Source organism: Aulonocara stuartgranti, assembly GCF_965226115.1.
Source record: "Aulonocara stuartgranti genome assembly, chromosome: 22".
Taxonomy (NCBI): domain Eukaryota; kingdom Metazoa; phylum Chordata; class Actinopteri; order Cichliformes; family Cichlidae; genus Aulonocara; species Aulonocara stuartgranti.
In genome coordinates this window covers 14,225,030-14,240,528 of record NC_138957.1, presented here as the reverse complement: position 1 = coordinate 14,240,528, position 15,499 = coordinate 14,225,030, and positions in this window count along the sequence as shown.

The window sequence follows — 15,499 nt, the reverse complement described above, 5'->3', positions numbered from 1 at the left end:
TGCATCTTCTTTGCTAACAGAGGGGATGAGCGAGCACTTCCAAATAATGCACCTGATCACCAAGCAAAGTCACTTACTGACATCTAGTGGTCATTAAGCAAAGAGCACGTTCGCTCCCACACTAATCCAAAGTGGCCTCTAAAAACTAGCAAAACAGTGAAAAATGACCTCACAGTGACCCCTATAGTACCGAAATTTTATTACACCGGCGTTAGCCTCTGTGGCCACTAGATGGCAGCAAAGACACATCAAGAGATGCCAGTGGGCCTCTAAGATCTCCATCAACGGGGCATTTGCTGTCCTCTGTGATAATAAAGACAGTACTGAGTATGTTGAGAGGAAATGCATTTATTAGTGAATTGAGATCCATTACACTTTGCAGGGGATCTCAACACACCCCCACGAACAATAAATTAGGGAAAACATCTCAGTGGTGGCTTTTGTGCTGGATTTGTTTTTCCCCATTTCCATTTGCAAATCTATCACTCGCTAAATCAAAATTAATTGGTATTACATTTTTCATACTTTACTCAAAGGATTAACTCTAAACTACGTCATGCTGAAAAAACCCCCCACCAAAAAAAAGTATTAACAAGAATAATTAAAACGCAACATGCAGAAAGCCATTTGAGTGTTTATGTATAATACATTTTACACTTGTCTTTTGTGTCAAAACAACGTCAATGTCAGCTTTTTTCTTTTAGAATATAAAGTATTCAATACAAGAGAAAAAAGGGTTCAACTGGCTTCTTAAGTCAGAAAAGGATTGCAAAATATTACGCAGTTTTCCTCTTTCTGCATTTCATTTGATGCCAATACTGTACATTCATGAAATAAGCCAAATTATTATGAAGATATAATATAAGGCGTGTGCTTTGTGTAGTCATATCTAAAAAGAGTGCACCGAATCTTCCTTTTTTCAGGGGCCATGAGCAGGCATTGTGGAGGCAGCAGCCCTCTGCTTTATTATGCCTTTGCGAAGTGTTAACTTCAGTGGCACCTCTCCCACAAATATCTTTAAAAAGTCAATGTCAGCGAAGTTCTGCAAATGAGAAATAGTACTTTCTTGTAATTCCCATGAGTCATTTCCTTCAAGCCGTTGACTGTTGCAACATCAAGTAGGAACTCATTTTAGATGCAATTAATCTGAGAAATACAAAAAGTGATTCAAAAGAAGCTCAAATGCAGAGTTCAGAGCTTTAGGCTGTAAGAGAGTCAAACTTAGTTTAATGAAAAAGAACCTTATGTATTGTTCCTTTTATGTCTCACATGCTTTTATAAATGGATATAGTGCATATACGTGTACAGTTATGTTGGTATTTTGCTGGTAAGTCTGTGGGTTGTGTGATGAGCTGTGAGAAAGAGGACAACTCTTTTTTTCTCTAATATCTACAATCATATGAAAAAGAAAGTTTTCGTATGACTCTTTATAATCCTGTTCAAAACGAACTAGACTGCATGATTCAGTAGCTTGTAGAACCACCTTTAGGAGCAATGACTCAAAGCAATCATTTTCTTTATGACTTTATCAGCGTTTCACATTGATGTGGATGAATTTTGGGGCACTTTTCTTTAAATGGCTTCAGTTCATTGAGGTGTGTGTGAGCATTTCAATGAGGTTGAAGTCTGGACTTTGACTGGGCCATTGCAAAACACTTTGATACTTTTCTTTTTCAGCCATTCTGTTATAGAGTCCCTTCTGTGCTTCGGATGTTGCATGATTCGATTTCAGTCAAGCTTTAGCGTTAGGACAGATGGTCTTACATTCGACTGTACTATGCGTTGGCACACAGAGAAGTTGATGGTCAATTAGGCAAGGCACCCAGGTCTAGTGGCTGCAAAACAAGCCAAAATCATCACCCCTCCACCACCACCATGCTTGACAGTTAGTATGAGATGCTTGTGCTGATATACTGTGTTTGGTTTTTGCTAAATGTGGTGCTGTATATTTTGGCCAAACATTTTTATTTAGGTCTTGTTGTTCCAGAACTTGCGTTCAAATGCAACTTTGCAAACCTGAGCTTTGCAGCCATGATCTTGTAGAGGAGAGACTTTCTCCTGGCAACTCTTCCACAGAAGCAGTACTTTGTTCAGTTTTTTGTTCTAATTATAATCATTAACTTTAACATTTAACAGACCAACTGAAGCTTGTAGAATCTGAGATCTAGCTCGTTGTTTTGTTGCAATTCTCTGAGCATCACATGTTCTGACCTCAGAGTGAATGTGCTGAGACAGCGACTCCTGGGAAGATTGTGGCATTGTGTTAACACACACCTGAATGCTTCACACCAGCAAGCTGCTAAAACTTCCATTTTTATAGAGGTGCTCACGCTTGCTGATGATCAGTCATTTAATTATCAACACCTGGCTGCTACTTACCTACTTACATCATATGGGAGCAGTAAGTGAGCAACTTGGATGTTCACAGGATTGGATACAGTCATGTGAAAACTTTCTTTTTCACATGACTGTAACATTCAAATAGAAACAACACACGGGCAAAATGCTGCATTGAGAATGGGTTCTGTATGAAATAACAATTCATATAAACACATTTGTTTCTTTTATTGCTCAGAGCTGTATGAGAAAACCAAGTGCTGGGAAAATCCATAATCTCTACAGTAAGCAAACTGCTAGCTCGAGGTTCATTGTGAACAGAAAAGCACGAGTGGTCAACATGTTTAATCAAAATTCAGACATCAGCATCATATCATCACATTATATGATCTCACATAAAATGATGCCACTCTGCCAGAACCTGCTTAGGCTCTTGACTCGCTGCCCACTGCAATACTGGATGCCAAAAGGTAACAGCCACTTTTTAAAAGCCAGAAGAGTTGTCTGTTGTTTGCCTTTGTTTCATTTTGTTTTCACTTGCTGATTAATTTTAGGATAATATTTCATTATGATTAAGAAACGGTTGCAGTTTTAGTGAAAATTTGCCCCATTCTCACTAAGCTTAATCATGCCAAAAAATATAGGCTTACTTTGTGCATTTTAAATGTGATGGATCCTTTGGGACCTTTAAAGATATCCATCTCATCTGACTATTGCCAGAACTCTGTCTGTCACAAATGATACCATTTGAGTTAGATGGCTTTGTTAAAATGCCAACAACAGACATACAACACTGAAAAAGGGGCTGGAATAACACACAGTGAATGAGCCTGGCAAATCAGTTTAGCAGACAAGCTCCCACGGTGCACCAGCATTTATCCGAGTTTGCATTTTCCCATCAAAATCTCGAAAGCTTATAAAACATTGCTACGACACACAGGCGCATCAAATTTCATGCAAAAAAAAACTGGGTGTAGCAAATGCATGGAGATGCATCTGCATCCAAAAATCCCGCTGTGCTGATCTTTTCATGGGTGAAAGCTGAGAAGAATCATGATCCAGTTGTTGTCTTTCTCATTACAAATGACTCCCAAGCCTTCTCAAAGTTTGAAAACAGAGACTGAAAACACTGGCGTCTCCCTCCGTTCTCTCACTCCACCCTTTGCCTCTTTTCCCCCTCTTTCTGTTTAAACTCTCAAGGGGTGTGTGTGTGTGTGTGCGTGTGTGTGAGTGACTTAACTCTTGTTTTTCCAAATGCAAGTGATCACACTGTGGCTCACAACAAGATCAGTGCAGCATGCCACCCAAATTCATCACACGTCCCCACCCACAGCACCGACTCAGTTATTAACTGATCTCAACTCATACACACACACACACACACACACACACACACACACACACACACACACTTGTTTTTATATCTTAGGGAGGACATATATTTGACATAATGCTTTCTGTTGCCACTAACCCTAACCCTTGCCCTGAACCTAACCATAACCTAATTGTAACCCTGATACTAAAACCACATTTTGAGGCTCAAAAATGCCTTCAAACTCATGGGGATGGGCATTTTGTCCCCATAGGGACTGTTGGTCCCCACAAGTACAGTAGCAATCCAATTTTTAGTCCTCACAAACACACATAAACACACACACACAGAAAGGGCATGCTTTTGCATTCAAGTTGTGTCTAATTGATATATTATGACTGACCAGGGAGCTTTGGGTTTTTTGCCGGTATTCAGCCCTCTGCTCCCACTTTTCCTGAGAAAGACCTATTTCACACAGACAGAGCGTGTCTACTCCCCTCTCTAATAAGACGCCTGAGAGAAGCGGAGAATGGTAGTCATCATTAGACCCTGACACAAAGGCAGGAAGACACACATCCACCGTGTGATGATGACAGACAGGGTAAATATTATTCTTGAGTGCAGGTGTGAAGAGTAGTGGTGGAGTGATAATAAAAGAGGTCATTAAGAACTGGTTAGGGTTTTTTTCTAAGCAAAACCCAGAAGACAGTACAACTTCTGGCCGTCTGCTAAAATGGCATAGTTTACTGTCAGAGCACAGGGGAGTAGAGGTACACACTGACAGGCTGATGATATGCAGGCAGAGGATGTTAGTTTATATCGCTGTGAAGCGTATTCATTTAGGGTGTTTTGCGGTTGTTCTCTTGGTGTGAAAAACTCCACTCAGTTGGAGGTCGAGGCTCAGCTCATATGTAAAATTACTGAAGATTTCCGTGAGCAAAGGTATTTTAAGTAAAGGCATTTTGCGGAGTCAGTTGTGGAGCTGGCTCCGCAGTAGGGGTGTGCGTATGTGTGTGAGAGAACTAAATGTTCACAGGACAGAGCATTCATATGTTTTTTTCCGTTCCATGTTCAAAAGCTTTACTGGTCCTAGAATAAAAATAGTCATATCTATGCACACTTTGCACTGCAAGCCACTTTGAAAGCACCGGTCACCGAGAGGGTCACCCAGCTTCTCACTGAGCCTGGTACTCGAGCTGAACCTGATGTAGTGGCAAGACCCAGCTGCACTGTGAGAACTGGCCCAGACACATTGGCTGACTAAGTCGTGACTGCAGCACAGATTTGATGTGTGTGTGTGTGAGTGTGTGTATGTGTGCAGGGGGGATAAATAAATAAAACACCCTGATTAGCAGAAGTTGACCCTAGTCTGAGCAAGGTGAGGGGTTTCTAGGCAACAGAGCATGGCACATGTAGTATGTCGGACCAAAGCCCAGACCTGTGCTTCACCACCAAACATAGATAAGGGATAAAAAAGGGGGATCAAGGATTGTCTCATGCTGTGGTTTCTTACTATTGTTTTTATACTGCGCTAGCTTTAGCCAACACATACAAATATTTCATGATGTGACATTATTATAGTAGCGAGATATTGTAGTTGTATCCCCTACAATTTTTCTCAACCTCTTGTGAAATTGATTTAAGTATTTGGATGATGAAATGCTGTTCTCAGCAAACATAATTGGTGAAATATATTGGCCTGTGGAGGTGGTCTGGCACAAATCGATGTGGTCTTTAAATCCTTTTTGGGCTCTCGGTGTGAGATTTCCAAACTTCAAACATTATAAATACCAACCAGTGAATCCACATTATCACAATAAATTTGTTGCAGATGTAAAGTAGGAACAAAGAGATTATGTTTAAAGTCTTCAGGCTTATTATGGATTAGAGTACCGCATGCGCTTTACACATAGAGCATATACAAAGGATGGACGCAGCAATCATGATGTCACACATTTTTTTTGGAGGGGGTGAAGTCGTGTTGTGAAGCCTTGCCATTTTGGTGTTTTGAAACCAAGGCACTCTCCACATTCACATGCTAGCCATTTGTCAATCACGATACAGGCCAGCACAACAGCATGCCCCGCTTCGATCTACTGTTTGATTTTAATGGGGACCAAATTTTTTAAATGAGTGTCACGTTGAGTTCCTTGAAACTCGATGCTAGCGGTTAAGACCATAAACAGCAGGAAGTCAGCATGAAAGTGTTTATGGAGGTGACACACCCAGGAAGCTGAAGACTTGTGTCCATCTGGATGTTTCAGTGCAGACAGAAAAGTTGCCCCCTGCTGGTCATTAAATTAGATTTCAAGAAATGCTAAGAGTTACGATACTTAGTTTTATCGCTCTGTAGTAGAAAAAAAGGCTATTGCACAACTAGATTCAATCTGAATTCCAGCACTTTGGAATTTGTTGTTGCAGTTCCTGGAGGTGCCGCTGTTGATGTTTTACTAGTAGTTCAATCCATTGCTTCTCCAGTCTGCATGCCTAAGTATCCTTGGGTAAGATACTGAGCCCCACGTTGCTCTCTGGAGTGTTCATCAGAGTAAGAATGTGTCTGAATGTTAGATTTAAAGCATTTAGGTGTAGAAAAAGTGATTGTATGAGTGGGTGTAAATGGGCGAATGAGGAAGAGTAGAGTAGAAGAGCACTATGTAAGAACCCGTCCATTTACCGTTAATTTAATAGAATTTATTTTATTTTATTTTACTTTAGTTGAAACTGTTGATTGATCCAAGTTTGACTTTTTGCACTGATAACACACCTAGCCTAGATATTACAGCACTGATCCTCTTCTTTACCCAAGTGTTGCATTCATTCCTTTCAATCAAAAAGCCCATTGTCTTTGAGGTTACTTTTTGTTGGACTATTGCTTCTCCTTTCTTCGGCCTTTGCAGCTACATCTCTTCTTACAATCCTTTAATCCTCAAGATTTAACATGGAAAGTCATTTATTAGGCTTTTGAAAAATGTTATGTATATTTATCAAAATCCGATTTAGCAAAAATAAACTAACCTTAAATCCCCTCTGCCCTGCTTCCAGCATAAACCCTGCTGTGTGCCATCAAGGTATCCATCTCATCCAAGAACAAAACCAGGGATACAGGTTGGGGTTATTTTGGACTACCGGCATATTCTACTTGAAAAAAAAAAAAAAGAGTGACATATGTTTTGTTAGGCTGATAGCTGTGTAGAACATCAAATAAATCACAATAAATCCATAATGCAGCAATGTCCAATTTGGTCTGAAAAAGCACTTCAGCAACACAATGGTCTCATACAACCGGCTCTGTGCTCCCTGGATGATCGAAATGAATGTCTCAAAGATTCAGCTGTATCAGCTAACTCTAACTGTATGCTTGTTCAACAGAAAGGAGGTGTGTAACCACACTGCAAAATGCGTGTCTTTCTTTAAAATTAAGATGTTTTTTAAAAAAAAAACAAAAACAAAAAATGTATCTTCATTTACAACAATATTCAACATGCAGGTTGTTTAAACGATCTCATGAATTTGTTACTGCATATATGATAAATGTGCTTTTTAACATAAAGATAAGTAAGATCTTGACATTGTAAGTTCTTTTTTTAATGGGGGGGGGGGGGGGGGGTTCCATCTTTTGTCTTCTGCTTATTAATATGCATATGAAACGAAATTAACCTCCTAGGACCTGACGTCCACATATGTGGACGTCACATTTTGGGTTATTTAGACCAAAATACTCAATTTTCCTCTACAAGGGCCTGATATTCACTTTCGAGGACATTATACTGCTACTGTTCTATCAAAATTTTAAACCAATATCCTCATATGTGGCTCTTATTTTTCTTACAAACAGAAATCAGGTAAAAGAAAATTCATTTTATATTCATCGGGTCCCAATATCAAAGAGAAATTAAAAATGCATGCCGTGGAAGACTTTGGGTCTTAGGAGGTTAATAAAGAAAAAACAGTAGTAATAGCACGATTCAGCAAGCTAGCCAAAAAGATTTGCACAACAAGAGTGATGAGAAAAACATTGTACTACACAGATGTAGCATTAATTTAGCAAACTGCTCAACAGTAACAAAGAGCACTGACTGGTCACCAAGTTCAGTTGCTGATTGTTTTTTTGTGTGTATGAGTGGAAGCGACTGAGGCAAGTCATTCCTATGTGTTGCATTGGGAGTGACTAACAAAACTGCTGTGAGGAAGCTGAGGAACACACACACAGACACACGCACACACACACACGCACACACACAAAGAAAAGAAATAAATTGGAATTGAGTTTGGAAGTCTTATGAAACCAAGCTTTCCTTATTTATCACTGCTTATCTGTCTCATAACATTGCTTGCAAATCATTTACGCATAAAACAAGTAAAAAAAAACAACCAACAAACAAACAAGAATTAACTTCTAAATTACAGTTACAAAGTATGAAGCTGTGTAAACATGTTTCATAATTACAGTATTAACACTGAATGGAATGCACACAGGGATTATTAACAAAGGCACATTTAAACTGTTAAAGAGAGCTGTAATTAAATCTTATGCCTGCTGTGACAGTCCAGCATAAGCTCTGAATTGATTTCAGCAAAGAATAAAGCAGAGCAGTCAATGCTTTTTTTAAAAATCTATATCTGCTTTATGAAATAGCCCGTGTAATATTTTAATAGGCCCATGATGACAGATAAAAGCCTACACATTTCCTTGAAAATATACACAATATTACTCTGAAACCCGTCCCAAAACAATAAATATGTAATCCCTGGCACGGTTCAGAACCACACCTAACCTCTAAGCTCCCCGAAACATTAAAGCTCAACAGCCTCCACACGCCTCTTATCTGAGTGTGTTTGCCGCAACAAGAAATGTCTCTATACAACTGCTTTTCATATCAACTTTAAAGCTACGCTATTTCTTAATATATATTTATGAGCTAGACAGTGACACTATTTTCCGTCTCTGTCCTAGTGCCCAAAAATCACTTGCCTTGTCAATCACCAGTTAAGTCAGGAGAACATTTAAGGTACTGTAAGAAAAAGAGCCACAACCGGAACAAGTGAATTACACAATGACATGTGCTATGTTGAAACATGTTAAACTGCATTACAGACACAACAGAGTATTTTACAATATTGTATTAACTAAACAACATGAATTTAAATTATATACTTAAATTGCATTTACATAAATTGTACGACTTATTTAGTTAATCGTCAGCTCTGTTTTTGTTTAAAGGATTAAATTAAGCACAATCCAATGTGTTTAGGCATTTTTGTCAAACTTGCCAACAGTGCAGACTCCACTGAGACAGAGGGTTCTCGTTTAGTGATCTGGACCTACTATAACTGCTTTGGTGTACTTGGGCTAGCTAACAAGTTAGAAATAATTTCTCTGTAATTCGTGACAGAAAGCATTACGGACAAATAAACCACATTTGGGTATCATTAAGTTCAAATCCCAAATATTTTTCGCTCTAAACTTATAACCACAGATGTATACATGTTGACAGAAAAACGACACCTGGCTGAAAACGCATAAATTCACCTTCACACTTTCAACGAATTGCAACGGATCCTTTGCAGATATTGTCTTACATGTATTTTCAAAGTAGAAACATTTAAACTGGCGCCAACCAAAGTTCTCCAAACAGCACACTCGCACCAGTAATTTGAATCAACTTCTTGAGTAACACCAGATGGTACACGATCAGCTCGATATCGCACAGCATTTAGGTCTCGGTTTAGAGTTTTCCTGGGGTTTATGGCAATGTGCACTACAAATTGAGCAACGGGTCCTCTCAAGAAGCATACAACTGCATTCTTTTTCTTACTTCAAACATACAAATTTGGTAATAAGTAACAGGAAGTAATCTTTGCCTGCTGCTGCTTAGGGATGGACAAAGTGGGCCAGGATGGGCATATGGTTTGCTGCATCTTCAATCTTTTATTTTTTCCATCTTTTTCTCCGAGCAGGTTTGTTTGAAAAAGCACATCTGTAAACTGAAATCATCTTTCCTCCCTCAAACCTCACTGTGAAGAATTCTTACTTCACCTCCCGTGGTGATCACTTAAGATAAGACTTGTTAGTTTTAAGTTTGAACCGCAACCTACAAAAAAGCAAAAGCGACTTCTTCTCCTTCCTTCAAATTCCTATTTTTCTTCATTTGCGTTATCTCCCTCCCCTACTGCCTCGCATCCAGCCTCATCCATCTCTTTATCTTTCACTCTTTCAATCCTTGTCATTCCTCCCACCTCTCCCAATAACATGCAACCTTCAGAGCTCCTGCACCGCGCATTTGTCAATGACATTTTGGACAGAGTTGCCATGTCTTTTCCCTTCATATTGCATGGTTGATTGAAACCCTCTGTGGCCAGTGATCCATATCACTGACAACATTTTACTTTAACACCTCCATCTGAGCTGATATTTCCTCAACAGAAACAACCCGGGTGGCCCGGCATTCGGCACACTGGATGGAAAAGCAATGACCAATCACTGGAGGTCAGCGGAGCCACGGTTGCATAATGGAGTTAAGGCAATCAAAAGTTGAATAACAAGGTTTCTAGATTTAAAAAGTGCAGCTAAAAAGGGGATGAAGGTAAAACAGAGACGCTGCCGTGGAAATGCAATTTCCTTGGGCGCTGCCAGATTGCCAGGCAAACAAACACAATGGAGTGAGATTTAGTTTTCTTTAAACAAGAAAATTACAAGGTCTAGCATCAAGGATGTTTGGAAGTAATAGCTGTTTGCAGGAGTAAAATTTGTATTCACTGCAAAACCTCTACAAGTATTTGTCCCTGATCTGACAACAGGGACATGGAAATGGAAATGGAAAATGTTTAACATGACGGAGGCATGCAGTCAGACAAGCTTATGCGAATCAATATTCAATCGCTGCTGATAAGCTACGACACAGTTAATACCACGTTGGGTAGATGGGCCGGCGCCAATTTCATAGAACAAGTCACTATAATAAGCTGGCATTACGGAACACATTTTTGCATAATTGTGTGTTTCAGCGTACAATTACTGGCTTTAATAGTACATTTTATCCCTTTTCTCTAATCTCCCCCAAATGCAAACAGACGGAAACAACTAGTGACCTGCAAAAACCAGCCTCTGAATTCACAGGCTGAGCTAAAATTGATAGTTTAGATCATGCAAGTCTAAACAGCCTAGTGCTGTGTTTTGGTTCCCACCTGGTGTCAAGGCCACTTTTCTAAAGCCCGTATTGCAGGGGACAATACAATGAGCAAACGAGGAAACGCACAGACGCGCGCGTACAGAAACAAACACGGACCCATTTTTGTCAGACAGAGCAGTCGTGAGTAGCTATCAGTATTGGAGGGATCTCAAGCCTTCCCTCATCACCATCAATCTGTCTAAATGACCCCTTTTCTCGGCTCTGTCTCCGCACCGCTGCTGTTGCTCGTCCATTTTGTCCTCGCATTTTATCTCCTTTCAGGTCACTTCAACATCCCCCTCTCTTTCTTTAATCCTTTCATTTCCCACCGCTTATTTGCATGACACCCCTCTCACCCCCCCCCCACGCACACCTTCCTCCCCCCCGTCTTATTTCTTTCTCTCAACCCTTTGCTCTGTGGTTTTCGTGCTCTTACATGTGCACACCTCCTCCTGTCTCCCCTTGCGCTTCTCCCCCCTCGATGAAACCGCTCCATGACTAAGTGAGCACCGGCGTGATGGATAGCCTAATGGGAACAGATGAAGCATTAAAACCATAATTCACAGGGACATAATGTTCAGAGGTTTTCTGTAAAATTTGCACTTGAGGTGTTCCTGCAGCCTATGTGTATTTGTGTCAGATTGTTAGATTAGCTACATTTATGCACTCATCTATGATTGGGATTTAGTGCCCATTTGTATGTGCAGACATGCACTGACTTAATGTTTTGCTAAAGTCTTGCTTTAGTGTTTTCTTTGGCGGTTTTGTTCAGCATTCTTTTGAAGGAATACATATTGATGATCATCGTTTCAGTCTTTCCCAAATGCACTGCAGCAAAACGCTTTGTCAGAGTGAGCTGGAAATGTTCCATTCTCCACTTCACGGGAAATCACATTAAATTTAGTCATATTAATAAAAAAGACTAAAATCTATTTTGTTGTCTGCTTTTCTCAGAGACTGCAGGTGTTACTATGCGCTCACTGTTCTATTGTAAGCGGGGTTGCCAACTTTCAGATAACAGCAGGAGTGAGATTTAGAGACAGTATTTGAGATTGGGGCTACATTTGTAAAAGTCACAATTTCAGTTTAAGTTGCCATAATATTATTTAGAATTATTATAACTTATTATTAAAGTTATTTCATATTTGGGGAAACGTATAACAGCTCACCTATCTGAAGCAAAGAAAAACACAGTGTCATTTATTATTACTATTACTGGCTTTTTCAAGTAATTACGGGTCCTATGCGTAGAGTTGCTTATATGAATCATGCTGCTGCCTAATACTGCTGCGTAGCATAACATTATGACCACCTGTCTAATATTTTGTCTGAGGCATGGATTCCACTAGACCCCTGAAGGTGTGCTGTGGTATCTGGCAACAGATCCTTCTGCATGTTACGAGGTGGGGCCTCTGTGGATCATATTTGTTTGACCAGCACATCCCACGATGCTTGACTGGATTGAGATCTGGGGAATTTGGAGGCCAAGTCAACACCTCAAACTTATTGTTGTGCTCCTCAAACCATTCCTGAACCATTTTTGCTTTGTGGTTTCTATCCTCTGTTGGACTGGACCACATGGACCAGCATTGCCTCCTCACGTGCATCACTAAACCTTAGCCACCCAAGGTCCTACCAGTGGTTCACCACTATTATGTGATCATTTTTTGATAAATACTGACCACTGCAGGCTGGAAGCGTCCCACAAGAGCTGCAAAAAAAAAAAAAAAAATCCAAAAGACCACATCATCTGCAAGGTCCTGAGACCACCCTCCACCCCTTGACTGTGTCAGATGTTATGTCCTTAAAAGTTATGAAAAGAATCATAGACAAAGGGCAGCCCTGATTGAGTCCAAATCCCACCTGGAATGAGTCTCACTTAGTGTCAGGAATGTTCTCACTGCTTTTGTGCAGGAACCGGGGAGCCTGCAGGCCTAATACCCCACACTCCCAAAGCACTCCCCACAGGACGCTCTAAGGAATGCAGTTGAATGTCTACTCCAGGTCCAGAAAAAACATATAGACTGGTTAGACAAACTTCCACTCAACCTTGAATATGCTGAGGAGGATAAGGAGCGAGTCCAGTGTTCAGCAACCAGGACAATCTGGATTGTTCTTCACTAATCTCCTCTCCTCCCCAGTACCCTGGAACAGAACTTCACAAGGAGGCCAAGAAGTCTGATCCACATGAGGTTTAAAGCCCCACAACATCCAAAGAATTATAGAACTCAGGGTAAACCTCACCCACCACAGGGGGCCCAGCTACCACCACCATTTTTTAAACTACATTGTTGACCAAAATTCAAATTCAGCTATCTACACTGAAAAGGTTTTGTAGTCTAGGATTATGCTTAATCCATGTCTGGGAAACTAAGCCTTAATGTTTTCTCAGTATCTGGATGCATTCACTGAGACTTGCTCATCTCACTTATCACAGGCTCAAGTCTTTTTCTTGACTTTCTAAAAGTTTATTTACAAGTGTCATGAACTGGCTTAAAATAGGGAGAGGCCATCACACATGGACATTTCAGTTTATATTCCATGTGAACTTGTAGAAATAGAAACTATTCAAAATGTGTTTGTTATGTAGAGGTCTTTGCTTTTCTCCTTATTTTAACAGAAGTACCATCATTATATCTGTTACACTGTGTGACATGTTAACTCTGTAGTGATGCTATGTAGGGTGGAAAAAACATGGTGTACAGCTTTTGTCCTATGCATTCGCCCATGAATGAGGGAGTTCAAAGCTTCCTCTTATTTACAGTGAAATGTATTTGGGCAACATGAGAGCGTGAGACAGAGAGAGAAAAAGTGGACGTGTCAAGCTAAAAACATGAGAGTTGGAAACCCTGACATAAGGCAGCACTGCCAAGCTAAAACCATCTGGGCACGGTGCCACGACTAGCTTTATCTGAATTTACTCTCCTTTTCATCTTACACTTCTGAGTGAAAATTCTAATTTCTGATTAACATTTAACACAGATGTGAAGTTCATCATCTTTTCCAGCTTAGCGATGCTGTTTAAGAAGTTCTGCTAAAATGGGATTAGCTTAACAGGTAGCTTTAGGCTAACTAGCACATTAGCTTTTAATTAACTCTTAATCACATATCTTAACGTCACAGAGGTGTGGTCACACTCTGTTGGTATTTTTTTTTTTTTTGGCATATTTCACCCCTTCCCATCTATTATGTGTAAGATAAGCAAATAAAGCTGTAGCTCACTGTGACAAGCTAACACACATCTAAAGTCCTCTGAAAAGGAAGCTAATGAACTCCAATTAGCGAACCCGTTACCGCCTCCATAGCCAGACACTGAAAGCATTTACTCTGTATGCACATGCTCAGACATACACACATAGATATGTGCATACTCACACACAAAGCACCCCCCAGATTAAAAAGTGTAAAGTTGAAAAGTGGACCCGGGTGCACAGTGTCAGGTAAAGGAAACAGACTACTGAGAGTGTGCAAGGTCAGAAGTCATACTGCATGTGTTCCACGTGAAATCTAATGTAAGTACAGGCACGCAAAGCCATATGTAGGGCATGCTGGACTGTTGACATGTTCTTGATACTCAACACACAACACAGTCAATCCTGAGAAAAGCAGCTGCTTTCAATATGTGTTTCATCTATAAACTGCTTTGCATTACCTAATCTCGCTGCAAAACAAGAGAGGTGCCTCCCAATCACACACACACACACACACACACACACACACACTACCTCGCTCACACACTGCAGTTAGAAGCCTCTAGAGCAGGATCATGTGTGAAGCCACTGAAGGCTTGTCTAACCAGAGACAGTGAATGGAAACAGACCAGTTAAAGGTGACAGTAAACTTGATGAAAGAAATAATTTTTATTATTATTTAATATGTGCATTAGCTCATTCATTGCCATTGTCACATCCTTGCCAAGATTCACAAACCGATTCTGTAAAGATTTTTGCACAGGTCATCAATGGGCAGGAAGCAGCAGTGGTTAAAAACAGACCGCATCACGCTATTCATCTGCCCGTTTCTCGAAGTAATTGCGTGTTTTACAAGAGACAGCTTGCTACAAAAATGCTCTCTGGGCTGTGCATCAGGCATCGTTCTCATAACAGACTGCGTGTGTCACAGGTGAATCGAAATGCAATGTACATTAAGAAATTTATAAAAGGCAGAGCTGCAGGAGAGCCAAGTCGGGATGTTTTTGATTAGGAGAGAAGTGGTTCGCAAGCAAAGGATGGACAAGGAAGTTCAATGAGAGACATACGTGGATCTGGACATGCTTTGCCTAATGTTCCTGTTTTTACGAGCGCTGTTAAATTGTCTGTGTAGACTATTTGGCAGGTTTGAACACAGACTGAGCACCGCATTCTCACAACTCTTTACCTGTATGTGTTAAGATTTAGAGTTAAAGGGAGAAATTGCTCATTTGTCAACACCTTTTTTTTTTATCTCCATAAGCCATGATCAGTTACAGAAAACTGTTTGTCTTTCTTTCTTTTTTTTTTCTTTTTTTTTAAATTGCAGTATGGTTGAGTTTTATTGTCAATAATAGATTGTTTTTTGGGGTTTTTGGCAAGTGTAAGAATTTCCTCTTTGGAATAGCCTATTTGCTTTGATAGGCAAGTGAGCAGAGGTAAAAACTCTCTCGTATCGAGAAAGAGGAACACCGACCGCTCTATTTGTTTAG